Below are 11,488 nucleotides of genomic sequence, written 5' to 3'. Positions count from 1 at the left end.
GCCTCCAAGTGACCGCACGCCTCCCGGGGTGAGCCCGGGGGCCGTGCTGCACCCATCATTCTGGACCCAAGAGTACCCGCCCCCCAGACCCTGGACGGCGGACACCCCGGTAATCCCAGAGCCCAGCTACAGGCCCAGGGCCTGAGCCAAGAGCTGAGCCAGCAAAGGGGGATGTTCGCAGCTTCCGTCCGCTGAACCGGGCTGGCTGCCCCTGAGGAATGATTTTTTTTTTATGACTACGAGTAAGGGGGCCAGACAGAGGTGCAATTTTCTCCTGCAGAACATGAGGCGTGTTACGTGGCAGGGCAAAAATGTTACAACCCTCCCCCCCCGCCGAAAGTTTGTCAGCCCTCTGCAGAATGTCTTAGGTTAATGTTTTTAAGTCCGTTTTGCTTGAGCCTGAGGACCAGGCAGTCTCCCTCAGAGCAGAGTTGGGAGAAGCTGAGATTCTCAGGCAGGCCAGTCGTCCTGGTTATCTGTGGTGGGGGTGGGGGTGGGGGCAGCCTGTAGCAGCAGCCACTTAATGAACTGTGGTCCCTTTGACTTTGTATCTGATGTTACTAGGTTTTCTTTGTAATCGTGGAAAGATAAACTCACTTCATATGCTGGACCGGGACACCCGCCGCTTGGTGTAGGAGCTGTAGCTTTGGCTTAAAGGTGCCGAGACTGATGTTGTAATCTTACCTTCTTGAACTCCTAGCAAGTGCTTGCTGGAGCTTGGACGCACCTTCGGAATGATTTATGGCAAAGTGAAAAAGGCTGTCCTTTCTGGGCTTAAGCTGATATTTCTCAGGTGAGGGTGAAGAGTGATAGTTTCTTAAAACCCACCACCGTCAGTAAGGCCCTTTCCTGTAACCAAATTCTCAATGATATTTTTCCCAAGAGATAGGAGGGGGGAGGTGGGGCACAATCTTTGAAAAAAATGATATATCCTGAGGCCCCGAGGTAAACACTGATTAGAATTAAATGGGTTCAAGATGGCACACAAGTCAACTTTGTCTAGAATGTGAGCCTCAGTATACACTCATTTTAATATATCAGTGAGCTAGATGACCCACTGAAAGGCCCCATGACAGTTCCAAGGCCAACCATCAAAGACCAAAAACTGCGCAGTGGTCCAATTCCTGGAAATCTCTGCCCCTTCCCCAAATTAGTTGGACGAATCCTCCCACTCATTAGCCTATGAAATTACCCAGTCCATGAAAGCCACCACGACCTTTTGAGGTTGCACTCACCCTCTGAGATGGCCCACACTCTGTGGATTGAGTTTCTCTCTAAATAAATTAACTTCTTACATATCACTGTCTCTTGCTGAGGGTTTGGTTTTTTTTTAAGTTTGTTGATTTATTTTAATTGGAGGACAATCACTTCACAACAAGGTGGTAGCCCCTGCCACACAGGGATCAGCCACAGGCGCACGTTCGCACCCCCGCCCCACCATCCTGATCTCACTGAGTTCTCTTTGCCATGAGACACCAGGAACCTGAGCTTTATTAGGTCCTGAAACCAGGCGTGCCATCTCAGTTGGAAAGCTGTGGGTTTGAGTCCCAAGCAGGGTTTTGACTGGGTTCAAATCCTGGCACATGGGTTCAAGTCCCAATCTGAGGTGAATGGTTTCACCTGTATTTACTGAATATTTTGTGCTAAGTTCTGTATGTGGATCACTGCATTTAATGCTTGTGAGAACATCCTATTCCTATGAGAAAAGGATGAATTATGAGAACTATGAATTCATTTACATATCCACAGTCTGTGTGCTCAGTTGTTCAGCTGTGTCCGACTCTTTGCAACCCCATGGACCGTAGTCCACCAGGCTCCTCTGTCCATGGAATTTTCCAGGCAAGAATACTGGAGCAGACTGCCGTTTCCTACTCCAGGGGGATCTCTCCAACCCAGGGATTGAACCCACATCTCCTGCATTAGCAGGTGGATTCTTTACCACTGTGCAACTTGGGAAGCCTACATATCCACAGTGTGGTTTTCAAAATAAAAAAAAGTAACATTGAAATAATCTAGAAACTTTCTATAGAGGTGTTATCAGTTGTTCTGATAATACCCTGAATAGCAAAAGAAAATTCAAAATCATAAATGTTGTGTTCTTAGACATCTTAATCCAGAAGAGTTGCTGATTCTTTGTAATTCATGGCATTACCATCTTTGAAGAGTACAAGCCATTTATTTTGTAGAAGGTCCCTCAATGTGGGTATGTCTGATGTTTCATCATATTTTTAAAATGCAGGTTACACATTTTTGGCAGGAAGATCAGGGAAGTGATACATGTTCTCTGTGTACAGTAGGAAGAGATACGTTCTGCACGGTAGTTCCATTACTGCCAACACTGACTTTGATCTGATTCTGATCATTTGGTTAAGAAGGAGTCAACCAATTTTCTCATGAAATTTCTAGTTTGTGAAAGTGTGAAAGTGTGTGTTGCTCAGTGATGTCCAACTCTTTTCAACCCCGTGGACTATAGCCCACCACGCTCCACTGTCCATGAAATTCTCCAGGCAAAAATACTGGAATAGATAGCCATTCCCTTCTCCAGGGGATTTTCCCAACCCAGGGGTCGAACCCAGATCTCCTGCATCACAGGCAGATTCTTTACCATCTGAGCCACCAGGGAAGACCTACTCTTTTATACATGAGCACCTAAATTGTTGCCAGTGTTTTGTGATCACAAACCATGCCGCAATGAGTAACCAGGTGCATACATATTTTCATATTTGTTGGAGTGTATATCTTCAAGGTAGGCTTCCCAGGTGGGTCAGTGGTAAAGAATCTGCCTGTAATGCAGTAGACTGGGATTCGATTCCTAGATCTGGAGGATCCCCTGGAGGAAGAAATGGCAATCCCTCCAGTGTTCATTTTTTTTTTTTAATCCTCCAGTATCCTTGCCTGGAAAATCCGATGGGCAGAGGAGCCTACTGGGCTACAGGCTATAGGGTCACAACAACAATATCTTCAAGGTAAATTCCTAGAAGTTGGATTGCTAGGGCAAAAGGTAAAGACAAACATAGTTTTGTTAGTAAGGACTGATCCCTCTCTGTAAGTGTTGTACCAGTTTGCATTCCCACTGGCAGAATATGAGAGGGCCTGTTTCCTGCTGCTTCACCAACAGACTACCTTGCGGTGCTTTTCCGTTTTGGCTAACCTCATAGGTCAGGAATGTTACTACAGTGTAGCTCTTTTGTGTGTGGTAAAGTGCACATGAATGTAAATTTTACCATTTAAACTAATTTCTGAATGTACAATTCCGTGGCATTAAATACATTCATGGTGTTGTGCGACCATCACCACTATCCATTTCCAGAACTTTTTCATCCCCCAAACTAAAACTCTGTACTCGTTAAACAGTAACTTCTTCCTACCCCCCAGCCTTTGGTAAACTCTACTGTATTTTCTCTCTATGAATTTGCCTATTCTGACTGAAACTGTCCATCCTGGCCAGGCACCACAGTTACCATTGGCATGAGTTATTCTACAACAGGAGATCCTAATAAGGAACATGAAACTAACAAGCCACCTCCAAACAAAAGAACTAGCAAAAGATCAAAAGGAGACACCAGTCCACGTGTCCTCCCAGAATCCTTCTTCCTGGAATCCAGCTTGGCTGAGCGACGTGCTCGCCACCAAGAAGCACCCTGAGTCAGAAGGACTAACCCCATCACCATAAACCCCGAGACTGCAAACCTCGAGACCCCTGAGTTCTCTTCCCCTGCGGCTCTCTGCCCAGACACCCCTCCTCAGTAAAGTCTCTTGCTTTGCCAGCATGTGTGTCTCCTCAGACAATTCACTTCTGAGTGTTAGACAAGAGCCCACTGTCGGGCCCTAGAAGGGGACCCCTCCCTGCATCAGTTCTAGGTTCCTCATTGCTCGATCGGCCCTCAAGACAGCCATTCTCTGCTCTCTGTGCGCGCCCTCTCTGGCCAGCGCCTGCTTCACTTGCATCTTAAGCATGACTGACCTCACCCCAGGCCCCAGCTACTGATTGTTCTTATGAAAGGGACACTAAGGAGTGTGCCTGGGAGCCAAGGCTGCCACTTTGTCCTGCCCACTGTCAACCCCACATGGTGAGGTGGTTGCTCCAGGACCTTGCTCAGACACGTAAGTGAAAATTGCTCACTTGTGTCCAATTCTTAGCACCTCCATGGACTGTATAGCCTGCCAGGCTCCTCATCCATGGACTTTTCCTGGAAAGAATCCTGAAGTGGGTAGTCATTTCCTTCTCAAGGGGATCTTCCCAACCCAGGGATCAAACCCAGGTCTCCTGCATTAAGATTCTTTACTGTCTGAGCCACCAGGGAAGGCCTGCTCGGATGTGTTAAGATCCCCCTGTTCGTTAAACCATTGATGTCTCTGTTGCCAATCCAGGCTGTTTCTGCATTCTTAAAGCTGGGAAAGTATATTAGGCCCACTGTGCCCACCCCAGCACTCACAGGGTGGAGTCTATCTGTCCTTTCACACCCAGCTTATTGTACTAAGCTTCTAAGCTTAATACATAATGTTTCTAAGGTTTATGTTGTAGCATGTGTCAGCATTTCATTCTTTTTTTTTATGACAATAATATCCCGTTGATTGTATATATACCACATTTTGTTTACCCGTGCATTCACTGACGGACTTTTGAGTTGTTTCCACATTGTGGCTATTGGGAATAGTGCTGCTGTGATCATTAGTATGCGGGTTACCGTGGGGACAAGTGTTTTCATTTCTGGACTCTACAGACAGTCTCCTCTCCAGGCTCCCAGCCTCTGGGCTTCCCCTCCAATCTTCCTGAAACCTCCTAAAAGATTTTTTTTTTCTTTTAAAATTGTATTTATTTATTTATTTTTGGCCTTGTTGGGTCTTCGTTGCTGCTCAGGTTTTTTTCTAGTTGCAGTGAGTGGGGGCTACTCACTAGTTGCGGTGCTCTGGCTTCTCATTGCAGTGGCTTCTCTTGTTGTGGCTCCTGGGCTCTAGAGCACAGGCTCAGCAGTTTTGCCGCTTGGGCTCAGTTGCTCCACAGCTTGTGGGATCTTCCCAGATCAGGGATCAAACCTGCGTCTCCTGCAATGGTAGGCAGATTCTTTACCCCTGAGCCACCAGGAAAGTCCCCAAAAAGATTTCTTACTTTTTCTTTGAAATGTAATTTGTATCCTACAGTGTAGTGTGTTGACTGGTGGCCCCCCCAAACTTCGTGTTCATCTGGGATCTCAGAATGTGACTTTGTTTAGAGCAAGGGGCTTGGCAGAGGTCACCAGTGAAGGATCTCCAAACGAAATCACCATGAGTTGAGAGAGGAGACAGATGCACAGGAGAAAAGGCCTTATGGAGATGAAGGCAGAGATAAGAGGGATGCAAACACAAACCAAGGGACGCCAGCAGCCATCAGATACTGGGAGAGGCTGGGAGATGCCTCCCTCAGGGCCTCTGGAAGGGTGGGAGACTCTGCAATGGTTCAAGTTAGGACTTCTGGCCTCCAGATTGCGGGAGACAAATTCCTGTTGTATTGAGCCACATCGTTTGTGGCAATTTGTTATGGCAGCCCTGGGAAGCTCACGCATACAGGTAAGCCACAGACCAGGATGCACTGTGCTCCCCAGCCTTTTCTTCTCTGGGTGGATGCTCTCTGCAACTTGGGGGTTTCTAGAGCTTTTTTAGAGCACTACCTTTATTTCTTAGCAGTTGAGCCTTCATGAAAATTCAAATGAAGTATGACACATTTTTAATCTTAAAAAATACTGAGGGAAAAAAAACCCTAAACACTGAAAATAAAAGACCAACCAATCACAATCCCATCACTTAAAAATTACAAATGTATTTCATAAAAATATAAACATTTTATATATTTTATATCTTATAAAAGACCACTCAAAATCCTATCACTTAAAAATTATAAGCATATAACAAAAATATGCATATTTTATAAAATATAAATGTATTTTATAAAAATATAAATATTTTATAAAAATGCAAACATTCTTTATAAAGATGTAAACATATTTTACAAAAATATAAAGTGGCACTCCCTCAGCTGGTACCCCACACTGCAGAGCCCTCAGAGCATTGGTGGGAGCCACTCCCTGGAGAGGCCACAGAGCATGATGCCAGCTGAAGATCAGAAGGACACATCCGTGCATGCATAGTATTGGCACAAATTCATAATATGAAAAAAATGGGAAAAACCTAAATGCCCATCTATAGGATAGATAGAAGTAATGGTGAAAAAACCTTGCATTAAAAGAGCAACTCTGTTCTCCTGGTTGTCAAGGCACATGCATCAGGCAGGCTGTATTCTCTGCCAACATAGGGAAGTAGATGACACAGGGGTGGTGGGGGGTGAATGGTAAGATAAGTGGTGTTTTGTATGTGTCAGAGACTCGGGGCCTCCCCCTACAGGACCTGTCCCCAGGAAGCCTCAGGCTTCCTCCTGCTAGCTAGCCCTCCCCAGGACACAGCCCTCCCCAAGTCACTGCCCTCCCAAGACCAATTGTCACCTCCTCCAGGAAGTCTCCCAGGACTGAAGGCTCCCGGCTGGGACCTCCCAGAGTAAACGTCTGCTGCCAAAACTATTGGCTACAGGGACTCTGATCAGTAGGAGCTGGAGGCTACTGAGTGGGCAGGGACTGGACTTGCAGCTGTGTTTACGCAGGAGCTCAGCCTCCTCTCCAAAGGGCTCCAAGTTACGGGGTCTTTGGCTCCATTTTCTGAGCCTGTGGCTTACCACCTCTCCATGGCTCCTTTACCAGCTATGTGGGAAGCTCGCCCAGATGCTGGGCGCTCCCTCTCCCCCTCATCTGCACACATAGAGCCCTGAGTTGTCTCACAGCTGGTACCTTTAAAAGCTTTTGTTGCTTAGCAGGAGAAAGAGAACAATGGAACAAACCATTGCTTCCCAGTGGCGGTAGTGGTAAAGAACCCGCCTGCCAATACAGGAGATGTAAGAGACGCAGGTTTGATCTCTGGGTTGAGAAAATCCTCTGGAGCAGGGCACGGCAACCCACTCCAGTATTCTTGCTTGGAGAATCCCATGGACAGAGGAGCCTGGCGGACTACGGCCCATAGGGGTCGCAGAGAGTCGGACACGACTGAGCAACTACGCATGCGTGATCTCAGAAACATGGTTTCCGGGAAGCTAGTGCTGCTCTAAGAAGCCCTGGTAGTGTGGTGCGGTGCACAGGAGGGAGGAGAAAGCAAATAGCACTCCCAAGTCCATTTGCGGGTCTGGCCGAGTTAGAGCTGAGAGTCGGAGAGGAGAGAGCTCGGCTTCCTTCAAAAGGTGAGGGGGTGCCAGACGGGGGACCAGAGTGGGATTGCTGCTGCACCAACATGTGGGGGTGCCTTTGAACAGGCTCGGGGTGGGGGCAGTTGGGCAGGAAGTGGGGGGGAGGGGAAGGAGGGGGACTTGATGCTCCTTTCTCCACACCCAGCAATCCCTGGGGTGGCCCAGCCTGCACCCCACTGTCACCTTCCAGCAGACCACCCCCCCCCCCCCGCCCCGCCCCAGGTCAGCTCCAGGCAAGTGGCAGTCGTCTCTTGTCTGGGCGACCCCTCCAGAAGGGTTGGGGAGGGGCCTCAGTCTCTGCAGGGGGACCTTGGGGGAGTCGGAGTGTGGGGGAAGGAAGATTACAGGTGTCCCCCCACAGGGGTGAACTCTGATACCTTGAGAAGATGACTGGCGTGAAAAGCGGGATAATCTTCTTCATGGTGAGAGACAAGTGCCCCCCTCGAAACCAGCCGGACCTGACCAGGCCCAGCCAACAGCTCCTGGCCCAAGAGCAGGACCCTGATTGTTTCCAGAACAGATGAAGTCTCCAGGGACCTAGGGGTGAGGGTGGAGGGACTGCTTCCCTTGGAGGAGGTGGAGGGACTGTGCTTCCCAGCACATCCCCAGCTACAGACCAGGAGGTTCCGGGGACCCCTCGGCCTCCACCCCCTGCTGGGAGCCCGGGTCTGGCTGGAGTCATGCTTTAGCAGCCAGAGTGCCCCCCTCACCCCAGACCCTAGAGCCCATACCTGGCTCACCCGGGAGGGCTCCCCCAGGCAGTCCTGGCCCAGATGCCCCCCACCCCTGGTGGGCACTTGTTTCCTCCCACCAGGCCAGGAGGCAGAGGGTGCCGTCTCCATGAGGGCCAAGTCGTTGCCCTGAAATTACTGCAGAGGGAGGGGCAAGGCTAACATCCGCCTAAGGGTTTGTTCTTCCTGCTCATCTGGGGTGGAGGGGCAGGGATGGGGCCATCTTGTTGAGTGTCCCTGTCTTTTTTCTGGTTCCTGCACCTCCTCCCGTCAGTCTGGGACCCCGAGCCCCACAATCCCCTCACTGTCTCCATCCTGTGGGGTCACCCTGGGGTCACTCACGTCACCTGACCTCATTCCCCCCTTATAGGCAAAGGGTTCTGTGTCTGTGGGTTTTATGGCCATAGGGTCTGCAGTGTGGCCCGCTGCACTAGTAGTGGTCGCTGGGATGGCCCTTTACGCCTGGAAGAGGAGCACTGAAACATCATGCCCTAAGAGGTCCTAGGTTGACCACAGGTAGGGATCGGGGAGTGTGTGAGTAAGAGGGAAGCCTGGGCGTGGTTTGGGGGAGGCACAGGTGCAGTGGGGAGAAGGTGGTGGGGCTCCCTCCATTGGCCTGGAGGTCTAGTGGCCCCACCCAACTGGCCACCTTTGTCCTCCTCCCATGGTCAGTTCTGGGCCCTGCCTGACCCCACCCGCTTCTCTTGCAGGTAAAAATGAACAAGAACCCTAAAATGTATTGAAAGGAATCTTCTCCCAGCCCCCTGCAGACTGGAGGATCCACCTTCCTGGGGTCAGGAATCCTTTGAAGCAACATTTTATCTTTGGGGTTTGAACAAAATCAACTTGTGGGCATAAAAATAAATTTGTTGAACACACACGTATTGAATGTGCCTGACTCTGTTACAGAACTGGTCTCTGAATCCCAGGATTCAGAGCCCTTGGAGGCCCAGCTCTAACCCAAGCAGCCCTGAACTCTCCCCACCCCAAACAGGCTCCTGGCCCTTCTCCAGGGCTGCCTGGCCTGGCCCCTTTGGGGCCTCTGTGCTCTGAAGCCCTGACAAGGGAAAAGCACCCTGCTTTACCTCTCCTGCACTCACAGTCACACACCAACAGGTCTCACACCAGATGTGGGATTGATCACATCTGCCAGTTTTCTGACTTTCTGTGGGCAACAACTGAGATTTTTATGACAACTATGCTTTGATTTATTTTACTGACGTAGAGTTGATTTGCAATGCTGTGTTAATTTCTGCTGCTGTACAGGAAAGTGATTCAGTTACACACACACATATATATATACTCTTTCATATTCTTTCCTGTTATGATTTATTACAGGATATTGAATATAGTTCCCTGTGCTATACAGGAGGACCTTGTTGTTTATCCAACTTATATGTAATAATTTGCATCTGCTCATCCCAAACTCCCACATTTATTATTTTTTCTTTTTCTTTTTAACTGCCATGCTATGTGGCAGCATATGGGATCCTAGTTCCCTGAACAGAGATCAATCAAACCTGTGCCCCCTGCAATGGAATCATGAACTCCTAAACACCACAGGGAATTCTCTGTTTTTTTTCTTTTTTTTTTCAACTGAGATTTAGTTCACATGCCATAATATTCACCATTTTTAATTTAAACAACTAAAAAAGATTTTGGCCACACAGGACCTCAGTTCCCCCACCAGGGATGGAATTCCCCTCCCACTACCACACCCTTGCAGGGCTGTGAAAGCCCTGAATCCTAAGCACTAGAGCAACAGGGAATTCCCAATATTCACTGTTTTAGAGTGTACAGCTTTGTGGCTTTTATTAATAGTATATTTACGACCATCACCATTATCTAATTACAGAATGCCATCATAACCCCCAAAGAAAGGCAGTCCCCTTTCAGCGGTCACTCCTCATTTCCCCCCAAATCTCTCAGCCCCTAGCCATTACTAGTCTACTTTCTGTCTCTATGGATTTGCCTTTTCTCTGTGTTTCACATAAATGGAACACACAGTATTTGTCATCTACTGTCTGGCTTCTTTCACCCAGCAGTGAGGTCTCCCAGGTTCCTCTACGGTATATAGGTATCTGTATTTGGTCCCTTATTATGGGGGCTCAGACAGTAAAGAATCTGCACAAAATGCAGGAGACCCGAGTTCCATCCCTGGGTCGGGAAGATCCCCTGGAGAGGGAAATGGCAACCCACTCCAGTGTTGTTGCCTGGAGAATACCATAGACAGAGGAGCCCGGCAGGCAACAAATCCATAGGGTCACAAAGAGTCGGACACGGCTGAAGCGACTTAGCACAGACACGGCACGTGGCTGAGTAATGCTGCATTGAGGGATAGCCAGCATTTATCTATCCACATGTCAGTGGATGGACATCAAAGTCATGTCATATTTGTTTCTCTGTTATAAATAACTCAAAAAGCCTGAGGCTAAATCCGGGTTGCCTCAGGATAGGCCAAAGAGTGAAACAACTATGTCAGAGGATAAACAGGAAGTCTTCTAGTTATTCAGTAACGGGGTCGGGGGAACGGAAGACCGGAGAAACCAAACCGCCTTTCTGTGCACACGACCTCTGCTTGTCCCGGGTCAACATGGAGAGCAGACCCCCGTTTCCCCCACCCCGTGGACACGCTGCAGCTGATGCTCCTGGTGACAGGGAAGGGACGCGTGGGGACGCCGTCTGAGCCAGCCGACCTCGGAGGCCCATCCAAATCCTCTGAGGCCTGGGCCCCAGCTCTAACTTGTCTTCTGCAGGGGTTGGGGGAGGGTGGTGATTCGGCCAGGAAGGATCTCTCACTGACCACCCGGCTAGATGGCTGGCTATCTGAAGAATACAGGCGATATCCTTTACTCCAAACTCCTCCGACATAAAGCTCAATGCTAATTGCAGGCCCCTCTTCCGTCTCCTTCCTCTCTTTATTTCTTTCCTCCCTCCCTTCTTTCTTCCTTTCACAATACTTACTTTTTATAAAAGCAATGTCCTTGAAGTACAGTTGACACAGAATAAAATTTTCCCTTTGGAAATATACATTAGTCATTATTAGAGACGTATTTGTTGAATAAATAAATCCCAGGGGAATTCCCTGGTGGTCCAGTGGTTAAGATTCCCAGCTGCAAGGAGCATGGACTTGATCTCTGGTCAGGGAATTAAGATCCCACATGCCGAAAAAACTATTTGATAGGGGCAATGAGAAATTCGATTTTCAATCAGTTAAAATTATAGACAGGTCTCTAAGCATTATCAGTGTTTTGAAACAATTTGGCAATATATTAAAAAAAAAACATTTCCAAACATGAGAGAATCGAGCGGAAAGGGAGAAATTATCAAACCGTTAGAAACAAGTCAAAGCAAATGCTATGAATTGAATTGTGTCCCCACTCCCCACACGGAGAAGTTCAAGTCCTAATCCCCGGTGCTTGTGAATGTGACCTTGTTTAGAAATAAGGACTTTGCCATTAAGTCCTTAAGATGATCATGTTAAGATGAAGTT

General features: G+C 48.3%; 1 long non-coding RNA gene across 1 annotated transcript; it reads left to right on the top strand.

The window, feature by feature from the left end:
• Window positions 1-7,082: 7,082 nt before the first annotated feature.
• Window positions 7,083-8,875, top strand: LOC122433032. The gene is made up of 4 exons (XR_006267003.1): window positions 7,083-7,258; window positions 7,626-7,686; window positions 8,366-8,511; window positions 8,706-8,875. It is a non-coding gene; the product is annotated as an uncharacterized LOC122433032 (long non-coding RNA).
• Window positions 8,876-11,488: the final 2,613 nt, after the last annotated feature.

The sequence above is a fragment of the Cervus canadensis genome, chromosome 32 (assembly GCF_019320065.1).
Source record: "Cervus canadensis isolate Bull #8, Minnesota chromosome 32, ASM1932006v1, whole genome shotgun sequence".
Classification (NCBI taxonomy): Eukaryota; Metazoa; Chordata; class Mammalia; order Artiodactyla; family Cervidae; genus Cervus; species Cervus canadensis.
Note: the sequence above shows the minus strand (reverse complement) of the source record. Positions and strands in the feature narration are given on the sequence as shown.